General features: G+C 47.5%; 1 protein-coding gene across 4 annotated transcripts in view; it reads left to right on the top strand.

Annotated features, from left to right (window-relative positions):
* Positions 1-1,647: 1,647 nt before the first annotated feature.
* Positions 1,648-12,434, top strand: part of Wwp2 (WW domain containing E3 ubiquitin protein ligase 2) — a 132,320-nt gene continuing 121,533 nt past the window's right edge. Inside the window, exon 1 of one of the 4 annotated variants that reach the window (XM_003471980.4) lies at positions 1,648-1,790. The gene's annotated coding sequence lies outside the window, so the exon portion shown is untranslated. Of the gene's footprint in view, positions 1,791-1,960; positions 2,004-2,419; positions 2,445-5,969; positions 6,129-12,434 lie in introns of those variants that run through there. The other 3 variants (XM_005004630.4, XM_023565970.2, XM_005004629.4) reach the window with 3 other exon arrangements.

Below are 12,434 nucleotides of genomic sequence, written 5' to 3' on the forward strand. Positions count from 1 at the left end.
ACAGGCGGAGAGCTTGTATTGGGTACCTGAAGAAATTGGCTTCAGCACCCCATCTTTAGCGCCTTCTTTACTTTTATTTTATTATTATGACTTTTTTTTTTTTTTAAACACAGCGGCTCGCTATGTAATTCAGGCTGGCTTTGAATTCACTATGGAGCCCAGGCTGGCCTCCAACCCTTGGCAATCCTGTCTCAACCTCCTGAGTGCTGGGATTACAGGCAGTACACCACCATGCCCAGCAGTAGTAAACAGTTAATTTAAAATGTTTTTGTTATTTAAGCATGGTGACACAGGCCTGTAATCTCAGCACTCTGGGAGGCTGAGGCAGGAGGATGACAATTTCAAGACTAGCCAGGGCAATTTAGTGATTTAGTGAACCCTTTTCTCAAAATTAAAAAAACCAAAAATTTTCGGGGGATATAGCTTAGAGCTAAGCCCTGAGTTCAAGTCCCAGTAACTCCTCCCCCTCCTATCAACAGAGATTTCTGCTAATTGAGTTCTGTGTGCTCCTGGAAGAACATGGGGGTTGGTTAGATGTCATGTGGCATTTTCTGACCCAGGCAGGGTGTTTTTTGGTGGGGAGGCCTGGTATCAGGCAGGTGCTGTCCAGGTGGGGTTTTAATGATTTTTTGGTTTCGTTTTGGGGACGGGGTCTTGCTATGTAGTTTACGCTGGCCTTGAACTCACAATTATTTTCCTGCCTCAACTCTATAGAGTGCTGGGATCACAGCCGTGTGCTATCATGCTGGCTGGTGTGGTGGTGTGCCCCTGTAATCCCAGCTTTCTGAAGTTTGAGGCAGGAGCATCGTCCACGAGTTCAAGGCCAGCCTGAACTATATACAGTGAGACCCTGTCTTAAAATATCAAAAAACTAAATAAAAAACAGATGCTGCTCAAAGGTTGCGATTTTTATTTATACAGCCTACAACAAAGTCTGATGCATAACATAGGATTGCCAGAATTATTTTTATACTTAATGTTTTTGAGACAAGTCTCGAAATGTAGCCTAGGTTGGCTTCAAACTCACAGCGTTACTCCTGCCTCAGCCTCCTGAATTCTGGGATTACAGATGTGAGCCAACACACTTGGCTATTACCACAATTAACAAAAATAAATACATAATGCTTAATAACATTTGATTGTCAGATAATACATTTTTTTTCATATAAATGTGTCCTTTCCAGCATTTGGGACGTACACATCACTCTGTTATTTATGTTACTCATGTCAGTTGGCATCCTGTATTCGCCTGGGAACCTTACTAAAAAAGCCCGAATATTTGCTGAATTAACGGATGAGAAGGTTTTCTTTCACTTGTTAATAACTTTACTTGCCTCAGAACTGGGCGTGATGGCACATACCTACAATCCCAGCTCTTTGCAGCCAGAGGTGGGAGGATCATCACGAGTTCCAGGTTAGCTTGGGCCACACAGTGAGGTCAAAGGTGACCTGCAGTACTACATAGCAAAACCCCCATCTCAAAACAACGAAAAAACTGTACTCGCCCCAGAGGGGTGACAGCCAGGCCAAATGATGCCCCTTGCACGTGGTGAGCGTTCAGCTTTTACCATCGGCCAGGGATCATCCAGCGAGCGGAAAACCTCCGCGTTCGTGAGCACAGCTTTAAGGCGTCCAACCCTGCCAGCCCGGCCTAGGTTGCTCGCACCTGTGAGCCCGGCCAGCCTCTTCCGGGTCAGGTGACCGCCGCGGTCACGTGACCTGGCCCGAGCGCGGCCTGTGCAAGGCGGAAGTGGGAGAGGACTGGGGCGCCGCTTCTGTGGCCGCAGCAGGTAGCGAGCGCCCGCGTGGGGGTGCGGCGGCGGCGGCGGGAGGCGCGGGCCGGGCGGGGGCGGCGGACGGCGCGGGGTGGGCCGGGGGCGGCGCGGCCGGGGCACCGGGGGGCGGTGGCTTCCTGTGGGAGGGGCCTGGCGTGGCGGTTCCGGCCTCAGAGGAGGGGTGTCCCGGCTCCCGGCTCCTGAGCTCCGGGTGCCAGCCCGGAGGCGGTGGGTGCGCCGCAGGCCGAGCGGAGGCGGCCGTCCGGGCAGGGGGAGTGAGGGCGTTCGGAGAAGAGAGGAGCCCCTGTGTCCGGGGAGAGAGGGGAGAGATCTCTGCCTGTGGAGGGATCGCGACCAGAGGAGGGGGCGACCTGGAGCGGAGCTGGAAGGGGGTGCTCGGGAATGGGTGTAGGACTGCCAGGGAATGGGCTGCAGTCTGGAAGATGCGGCCTGAACTCCAGCTGAGAGTTCCTTCTTTACTTTCTCTGCAAATGATTGCTGTCTGAGACTTTGATTTCCGTCCCGTTCAGTTTTTAAACTTCAGAAAGGATCATAGAATCTTGATCACCCTGCTTTCGTCACACCCACTTAGTGCTGCTTGGGTAGAGTTTCCACTTGTTGGGAACCTAGCTCCTGAGATCATCTTTCTTTGAGAATTTTCCCGAGCAGGTAATCTTCGAGACAAATAAGAAAAGACAAAACAGTGGGCACTCTACTTTAGAAACCACGAAGTGGTTTTTAATCTGCGCTGTTGACCGTGACCAAGCCTGGGTTACCTGGGCTCCATAGTGACTGCTGAAATTTTGGTCCAGGGAGTGTCTTCCTATAATGTACTGCTTTATGACTTTTCTGCTTTCTTAGGTTTTAATTATTTAGCTTTCCTTATCACGTGACTGCTTATCTTGACAAGCTGTAACTGGCTAGGGTGACTTAGAAGTCTGTGTCCTATCTTAGAACTGTGACCTGGATCATGATTTTGAGGTTAAATACCTATGTGAAAATCGTTTACCCTCTTTCTCTTTACTAAAATTTTCAAAAGTGAAACGGTTTCACGAATGTAATGTAACTGGAGTGAGTGTTCAAGCTGGATATTCACAGGTGCCTGCGATGTTTTGGGTTACAAGTTAGGAAAGGAAGAAGAAACAAAAAACCCATTTGCTAGTATTTTAGGAGTTCAAATTTTTTGCAGTGTTTGACAAACATCTTCAAATTAATTTCAAGTTAATTTTTGTAGCAGCCTTATTAGGCTGGGAAGGCATTATTTCCATTTCATAAGGAACAAACAGATCCAAGAGTTGGCTTGGTTTTTAAACAGATTTTTGCTCTTGTTTACTGGTCTTGTCTTTTCCTGCTACAGTGCAAATCCTTTAAGAGCAGGGTTCATATTTTATTTGGCATCACCGGCCACTAGCGTGGTGCCTGGTACGTTGTAGGCCCTTGGTCAGTGTTTGGTGACTAATGAATTGCTAAAGGTCACACAGGTGTAGGTCGTGAACAGGGGATTTGAATTCAAGTCTCCCATCTCTTCTGTCCTCATCTGTCATTAAGCTTGTGGTTTTCTGTTCTGGGTCCCTGTGCAAATGGCCCCTGGTATTGTAGGGATGCAGGGCATGATTTTAGATGCCTGGGCGAAGAAGTGATTCTGAGTTTGTTTTGTGCTGCTGTACCTCAGGCTGTACCTCAGGCTGGAGAGTTTATAAACAATATAACTCTATTTGGCTCATGGTTCTGGAGGCTGGAAGGTCTGGAATAGAGGGGCTGCCTCTGCTGAGGGTGGCCCTGCTGTGTGCTTTCCTGAGGCAGAGCGGAGTGTGTGTGTTGGGGGAGGGGGAGCACGGAACAGTGAGGGTCAGACTCACTTGTGTGACAAACTCAGTTGCACGACATTAATTTCCCCATGAATGGTCCCATCTCTCAAAGCTGTTGCACTGGGAATTTCCGAACTCTTGAGAAACACTTTCAAACCACAGCAGATGCCATATCTCCCTTTTCGTGGGCAAGTGAGCTTTAATTCAGTAACTGTTTCTAAGTGCTCGCTCTGTGCAAGGTATTACCACATGGGGCCACTGAGCTAGGTGAGCATCACATGTACACTGGAGTTAGGTCAGCTTGAAGAGAAAGTAAAATGTCTCATTGGTACTTGTATATTATAGTGAATAATCATAAAGGAAGATAACATTTTTAATTTATTCAGTTATCTATAATTAATTAAAATTAGCTTCACCTCCTTTAAAATTTTTCCTTTTTAAAATGTTTCCTGAGAATGATTTACAGGGCTTCCAAGTCATTCCTGTTGGACAGCAATTGCCATGGTATTTCTTTTGGACAGTATTCTTTTTTTTTTTTTTTTTTTGGTACTGGGAATTGAACTTACAACTGTGCGCTAGTAGGGTAGCCACTGGGCTGCTGAGCTACATCCCTGGCCCTGAACGGTAATCAGAACACTGAGTAGTATACAGGCAGAAACCTCCGCTATTGTTGACCTTGGTTAGCAGGGACCCAATAAGCAGGGTAACTGTGAAAGCAGCGGGGTGGAGGAGGGGAGGCAATGCATGGAGGGTCTGGGAGGTCATGGTCAGGCCAGTGGTTTTCACTCAGGGTGAGTTGGGCCCTTGGGGTTTTTTAGTAGTGGAGTATACACGATACACCTCCTTTCTGCAGACCTGCTTCTGTTGCTTGATGGGGAGGAAGGAGCCAGGGTGGAAGTGGGGAGACAAGTGTGGAGGCTGCTGCAACGCTCCAGGTGAAATGCATCCTGGGTACATTCTGCAGTGCAGTCCATAGGCTTTGTGGAAGGAGGGAGAAGGTAAGGAGAGAAGGGTGACTGCTAGGTCTGCATGCACAACTGATGAGTGGAAGAGGAGTAGGATTGGGTTTAGTTTTGTCCAGGTCAGTTATGAAATGCTTGAGAGAAATCCAAGTGGAGTGCAGTGGTGTATACCAATAATTCTAATTACTTGGGAGGCTGAAGCAGGAGGATCACAAGTTTGAGATCAACTTGGGAAATTTAGGAGACCTTGTCTCAAAATAACAAAAAGGGCTAAGGATGTAGCTCAGTGTGGAGGACCCCTGGGATCAGTCCCTGGTACTGGGGGAAAGAAAATCAAGGATTTGCAGGGTGGGGCTGAGGGGGGAATTAGATGAGGAAGTGTGACCCGAGATGCAGATGTGGAAGCTGTTTTCATGGGGGTGCATGTCCAGAGGGGTGCTGCTTGCCAGAACCTCCCACCCCCTCCCAACACTGGGATTGAAGCCAGGGTTTCACAGTGGGCCACAACCCCAGGCCTCCAGACTCCCTTTTCGACTCCCTGTTCTCTTACTTTTCAGACGGTCTCACCAAGTTGCTAAATTGCCCAAGCAGGACTGCATCGGGTGATCTTCCTGCCTCAGCCTCCCAGAAGGTTGGGTGCAGCACCGAGCCTGGTTTAGAGATTAATTTCTTTTTATTTATTTTTTATTTTTTTATTTTTTTATCGGTACCGGGGATCGAACTCACGACTGCCTGCTTGCAAGGCAGGTGCTTATGCCGCTGAGCTAAATCCCCAGCCCCTAGAGATTAATTTCTGAAGCAAGACTTCCATGATGCATTTACTGATAAAGACTTTAAGCACAGCAAGGTGTCACAGCACACCTCTGGGAATTTGAGTTTCTCTGCTTTCACTGTTCATGTAGACTCGAAATCACAAGCTACTGGGTTTTTTTTTTCTCCAGAAGGCTGCTCTTCCATCTGTGCGTCTCTGTAGTGTGCTGCTGAGCTCAGTCTGAGTGCCAGTTTCTGCAATTACTTTCTCTTTCTTTCTTTTTTTTTTTGATACCAGGGATTGAACTCACGACCTCAAGCTTACAAGGTAGGCACTTATACCACTGAGCTAAATCCCTGGCCCTAGTCTTGCTTTCTGAATTGGCAGCCAATTTAGAGACCACCAGGAAGGGTAGGAAAGAGACAGCCATGCAGGATGGATAATTTTTTTTTTAATGTTGAAAATACTGGCTTTGATGGGCTTGGTCACATATAGCACTTGGGAGGCTGAAGCCAGAGGATTGCTGTGAATTTGAAACCATCCTGGGCTACATAGCTATACTGTGTCTCAGAAACCAAAAATCAAAAATGAAACAAAACAAAATGATACTGGTTTAACCAAACACACATTGAACTCTTGTTTTATTTTGTTTTGGCCAGACATCCTCCCTGGATCATGTAACAAAACAGAACTTCCTTGAAGTGAATAAACCCATATGAGGTCATGGAAGAGCTGGGATTGGAATCTTGGTGTTGTGAGTTCAGATCTGGTGTTTGCACCTGTAAGATGGTGCTGGGGAAACAGGAACACAAGCTCCCATGAGAGCAAATCGGTGAGCTGACTTCAGGTCACTTATGACTGGTATGGATTCTGAAGTTTTGGAGAGATGGGGACAGAAGGGGAAATTTTTTTCCTTAGCTTCCAGCTAGAATCCTTCTCAGACTTGCATGTTTCTTGTTCTAGTTCCTCTCTCCACTTATAAACACTCAGTGCTGCTGGGCTTGGTGGTACATACCTGTAATCCTAGCATTTAAGAGGCTGGGGCAGAAGATCACTGCAAGTTCAGTCTGAACTACAGAATGAGACCCTGTCTCAAACCAAACCAAACAACAAAAGCAGTATATTGCTTGCGTGGTGTAACTACTTCTAGGAAAATGGCAAACATCAAGACACTGCCACCCTGACCTGGGGCCAGTCCTCTCCCTCCAGTCATGCCGGCTCTTGCTTGTCTCTTGTCCTGATCTCATTTTTCCAATCTCTTTGTTGTTAGCCTGTCTTCCCCTGGGCTGCAGGTGTTTGCCTGATGGTTGCATGGAACTATCAACCATCAGAGCGCGATTTTATTTGATTGTGTTTCAAAATGGGCCCTCAACAATGAGGGGAACTCAGCACTGGATGGAGGGAAGAGGCCAAGAGAAAGCACTCACATTGGAAAGAACAGAGAAAGCGTGAGACTGAAGGAGAAGAGGGTTTTTGGGCAGACCCTTCTCTTGCCTGTGAAGGCAGCTAATCAGGAGGCTGAGGCAGGACTGGTGTAAGCTCCAGGCTAGCCCAGACAATTCAGTGAGACTCTGAAAATAAAATAGATTTTTGTTTTGTTTTGTTGAGATGGGGTTGTCAGATGTATCCTGGACTGCTGTGAGCTCACCATCTTCCTGCTTCAGTCCCTTGAGGGTGGGGACTACTAGAGTATGCCACCACACCCAGCTCTGGAGATTTTTTTTAAAAGTATGGGGTTGTAGCTCAGCACCCCAGGGCTAAGTCCCTAGTACTGCAAAAAAAGAAAAGAATCTCTACTGTTTTCTACAGCTGGTTGATCAGAAGTAAAACAGTGTTTGTAGTTTTTGCTTTTCTTTGGCACATTCTTCTACCTAGGTCTTTCATCCCAAGACCAGTGTTCACTGGTTTTTTGACTCAAAGCTGGCCCAAGGTTAGTTGGTATACTGCAATCTTAGGGCTTAGAATTTTTTGTTTTCATTTGAGACAGGGTCTCTCTGTGTAGTTCAGACTGACCTCGAACTCACTGTGTAGTCCAGGCTGGCCTCAAATTCTTGGGGATCCTCCTGTCTCAGCCTCTTGAGTGCTGAGATTATAGTTGTGTGCTACCATGCCCAGCTCAAAACCTGGAGTTTTAATATCAAGGAAAAGGTTTTGAGTTGTGTTCTGTACATGTACTAACTCCTCATGGTGAATATAATCATTATGTACTGCAAATGTATACTGATAAAAATAAAAAAGTTTAGCAGCCATGGTGGCACACATCTGTAATTCTAGCACACAGGGGAGCTGAGGCAGGAGGAGAATCACAAATTCAAGTCCAGCTTGGGCAGTTTAGTGACTGCCTTAGTTACTTTTCTTGAGGTTGACACAAAATACTTGACACCCAAAGTTAAAGGAGGAAAGGGTTAGTTAGCTCACAGTTTGTGGAGGCTTCAGTCCATAATCACTGGGCTCCATGACAGAGTGTTACGGCAGAGGGGGCTGCAGAGCAGACAGGAGGCAGCAGACAGCAGCAGTAAGCAAGGACAGCAGCCCTTCCTGTCCCTTATGTCGTAGCCTAGCTGTTGGCCCTTAGGTCTGGTGCCACTCACCCCTGAGGCAGCTTGCCCTTTATCTACCTCCCGAGCCCTGCCAGACCAGTCTGTGGACTGAATCAGTACTCACACACTCTCGATCCCAGCACTGCATGGTCCAGATCCACTTCCAGAAAGCCCCACATGGAGGCTTTGGGCCCAGTTAGACACAAGCCATAACGGTAACTTAGAGCCTGTCGTAGAAATACATATATACATAAATAATAGCTGGTGGCGCAGACCTGTAATCCCAGCAAGCAGGAGGCTGAAACAAGGACTGCTCAAGTTCGCAGCCAGCCTGGGTTACAAAGTGAGCTCAAAGCCAGCCTGAACGACATGGTGAGGCCCTGTCTCAAAAAGACAGGAATAAATAAGTGAAAAAGGAATGGGGAAGTAGCTCAGGGTTGAAGGCCTGTGATCACTCCCCAGGACTACAGAACCAACAATGTAGTTCAGCTTGTAGACATTTCAAGAGAATTTACTAGGTGCTGCCTGTTTAACCTGAGTGCCTTTAATTGTATAAAGTACTATTAATGAGTATGTTTCTCAGATGAGGAAATGGAGATTTAGGAGGTAGGTAACTTTTTTGGGAGGCAGTTGTTTTGTTTTTGAGACAGTGTCTCCCTGTGTAGCCCAGGCTGGCCTTGAATTTGCCAGCAATCTTCCTGCTTCAACCAAGTGCCAGGATTATAGTCTCGTGTCACCGTGCCTGGAAGGAGAATGCAATTTGTACATTGGCTAAGCCTCTTTGCCTTCAAAAGATGAGTTTGAAAGGGTCTTGGTGACGTAGGCTCAGGAGGATGGTCAGGGGCAGGCTGAAGTTGCGGCTCTGTGGCTATGAGCCTGTCTAGTGTGGGCAAGGACCTGGGTTCATGCCCCAGGACCCGGAAAGAGAAAAGAATCTGCCTGTCTCAACAACCCAAGTGAGCACTAGCTGAGGAATGGCAAAGCAAAAGGCTTCAACCATGTATAGCCAGGTGTGGTGCGCACCTGTGATCCCTGCATGTGGAGGCCGAAGCAGGAGGATCACCCTGAGTTTGTCATACAGCGAAATATTCAACCATAAAATGAATGAATTTTGATACATATTACAGGGATGAACCCTGAAAATGTGCTAAGAAAACCATTCAGGAAGGATCACATGTCACACAACTCCATTTATGTGACATGGCTAGAATATGCAGATGCATAGAAGAGAGGCTGCAGGGATGGGAGGCAGGGAGAGATGGGGACTGACTGCTGATGGCCTAGGCCGGTGGTGGCAAACCGATGGCACACGTGCCACCGCTGGCTGGCTGCTCCCATTGGAAGCTCTCAAAGGTTGGCCATCATGGACATAGATCCTGTTGTGGACTGATAGAAGAAATATTCTGGTATTAAATAGTGGGGATGGTAGTTCAACTCTGTGAGTAGGCTCAAAACCACTGAATTATGTGCATGAACAGATGGGATTTTTTTTTTTCTGGAGACAGAGTCTCACTATGCAGCCCAGGCTGGCCTTGAACTCACTATACTCCTGCCTCAGCCTCTTGAGTACTGGGATGCCTAGCTTAAGGATGAGTTTATGACATATGAGTGCTCTGTTCTGTCTGTCTGTCTGTCTCTCTCTCTCTCTCTCTCTCTCTCTCTCTCTCTCTCTCGTGGGCTTTGCTATATAGTGTTAAGGCTAATGTAGCCCAGGCTGGCTTCCAATTCATAGTGCTTCTCCTGCCCCAGCCTCATAAGTGCTGGGATTATAGGCATGCGCCACGACACTCAGCTGAACTATGTTTCAATAGTGATAATAAAAAAGAATGAACCAGTCCTGTTCCCAGTGTGCGCACTGTGTCCTGTAGGTGCCCAAGTTAAGACTCTAGTTCAAGACTGGGGGGTGTGACACAGTGTGAGAGTACTTCCCTACCTGCACACAGCCCGGGGCTCAGTCCTGGCACTGAGGAAAAGAAAAAGATACTAAAGGGGCTGTGGTGGCCGCAGCAGTGCACCTCCTCCGCCTGCTCTCTGCCACAAGCCATTCAGCTTCCTCTGTTGTTGTGGACAGAGACAGATACAGATACAGATACAGAAACCGAGATACAGAGGTTCAGATATAGAGATCCGGAGACAGAGATATGCATATGGTACTGGGGAGGGAGTCCAGGGCTTCTGCACTAAGCTACATTCAAGTTCTTTATTATTTCTTATTTTATGCAGGGCCTTGTTTAAACTTGTGATCCTCCTGCCTCAGCCTCCTAGAGTGGATGTTATTAAATGCTTCTTCCTGGCTTTTATGACCTCATGTATTTCAACTATTTTAGCCATAAATAATACAGATAGTTTTTGTCATCCTTCTGGATGTTCCTGGCAACCGAAGCATGAGGTGGTTGCTTGAAATGCCTGATCACAGTCATGAGAAAGTCTTGGGAGCTTCTGTCCTGGCCCATCCCGTCTCCCACAGCTGTGGATCTGGGCATGGAAACCCCAGCCCAGGCCTTTGCACAGAGCCACAGCCACAGCCCCAGCCCAGTTTTTTTTAAGCGTTATTTAAAAGTCAAGGTGGGTGTCTCATTTTCTGCACACCCACACTCCTTTCTGAGTGTACTTTTTCTTCTAAAATGAATCTTTTCCAGGCTCCTTCAAAGTCAAGATGTCAGGGAACTACTGGTTCCCATCTACACAGAGCTGAGCGGTCTTGTGCCACAGTCAAGGCCTTGAATTTCCTCTGTGGGCCCGATTTGACAGGTGCTGGTCTTTTGGGTGGGACCTATGGGAGGCTTTGCTGTCCCTGAGCCTTCCAGGTGTCCCGGCCTTCAAGAGGACAGGAGCTATGCCCACTCATGTGCTCCCACATTCTCCTCCTCTGACACTACTGACACAGTCCTGCCACTCTGGAGGCTGAGGCAGGAGGATCACTGGTTTGAGGCCAGCTTGGGCTGCATAGTGGGTTCAAAGCCAGTCTGGATCTTGGGATTACAGGCCTGCGCCACCGTGCCCAACTGTCTTTTTTTTTGATACAGAGCCTGGCCCAGTGCTCCAGTGCCAGGTTTAGGGGTGAGCACCCTGCCTGGCGTCAGGTTATTTCTTCCAGGAAGGTATCCTGGGTCCAGATTGCCTACATGTGGACCTTGGCATTTAGGACTTGCTGCTGATGCGTGGGGCTCCTGGTCTTTAGCAGTCAGCTAAATCTTCTATGGACTTCGTCAGTAATTGTGTCTGTTTCCTAGTCCTAATTTGTGTGGTGAGTTATCTCAAATTTGGTGACTTTCAACAACAATAATTCATCTTTCTCACTTTTAGAGTTAGGTATCTGACGTCCAGGTGGCCTGAGGGTCCCTGAAAGTCCTAGGGGACCTTCTGGCCTTGTCCAGTTCCTTGGTTGTAGCATTCTGACCTTTGCATCTGTCCTCACGGGCTTTGTGCTGCTGTCTGTGGCTCTCCCTCTGGTCTATCTAGAGGACGTCAGGCCTCCTCTCAACTCAGAGGATCTTATCTTGGGATCCTTATTACATCTGAGAGACCCTGTTTTCCGATGAGGTCACGTTCTCAGATTCCGGGGTGTGGACTTAGCTTCACAGCAGTTGGCAACTGCAGTTTGAGCCGCACTGCTGGCTGAATGCAGATGGGGCTTTTATTAAAATAAGGATATTATCCTGCAACACAAGTTAGAGAGAAACCTTCCTTCTTCTGAATTTAAATTTTATGTCCCAAATAATACATGTGCATAGGTAAAAATGAAGTAGCATTACAAGGCTTATAAAACAACTGCTGTTGCTTGCTTGATCTTTTTAAAACTTCATTTATTTATTGTGATGCTGGGGACCGAACCGAAGGCTTTGAGCATGCTGAACCAGTGCTGTACCCCAGAGCTGTACACTTCGCTCTACCTTTATTTCCTGGTATTGTAGTCAGGGCTTGCAAGGGTTTAATACAGGACACATAATTTATAGAATTATTTTACAATATTCACCCAAAAAGTCAAATACAGAAGAGTACAGGAAATCTGTCTACACCAGAGACCCAAAGCATCAGGCTGAGGGCCTGAATCCCACAGCAATGTATTGCAGAGTCCAGCTGAAGACCTATAGCCCATGGCAATGTTCTCCATGAATCCAGCTGGAGGCCTCAAGCCCACAATAATGTCTCATGCAAGTCTGAATCAAGGATCTGCAGTGGGGAGGCCCAGAGACCAGTGGTGGAGGCTAGAAGGTTTGCACCAGCCGGATAAAGGATCTGTGCCAGCAGGCTGAGGGATCTACACTGGAGCCGGAAGCAACACTCAGGGTAAGGACCAGAGTTCTCCTAAAGAGAACTGCAGCCATCCTCAGCAACAGCAAGGTCCTGAGCGCCTTTGACACTGAGAACAGCCGATTCCAATCAGGAAGACCTCTGTGACCCGCTTCCCCAGGAGGATCAACAGCACACCATCTTCCCCTCCGGATCTCCTGTTTACATTGTTGGCAACAACCCTCAGGTGGGCCCTCCACACCCAGCACCGCTCTGATTCAGTTCAGTTGGGCGTTACAAATTGCCTAATTAATCTACCACTACTGGTTACAACCATTTCACAATTTATTTTTTGTGGTACTGGA

This window comes from Cavia porcellus, unplaced genomic scaffold (genome assembly GCF_034190915.1).
Source record: "Cavia porcellus strain 051 isolate PalLab524CR breed Dunkin Hartley unplaced genomic scaffold, mCavPor4.1 scaffold_4, whole genome shotgun sequence".
NCBI lineage: Eukaryota > Metazoa > Chordata > Mammalia > Rodentia > Caviidae > Cavia > Cavia porcellus.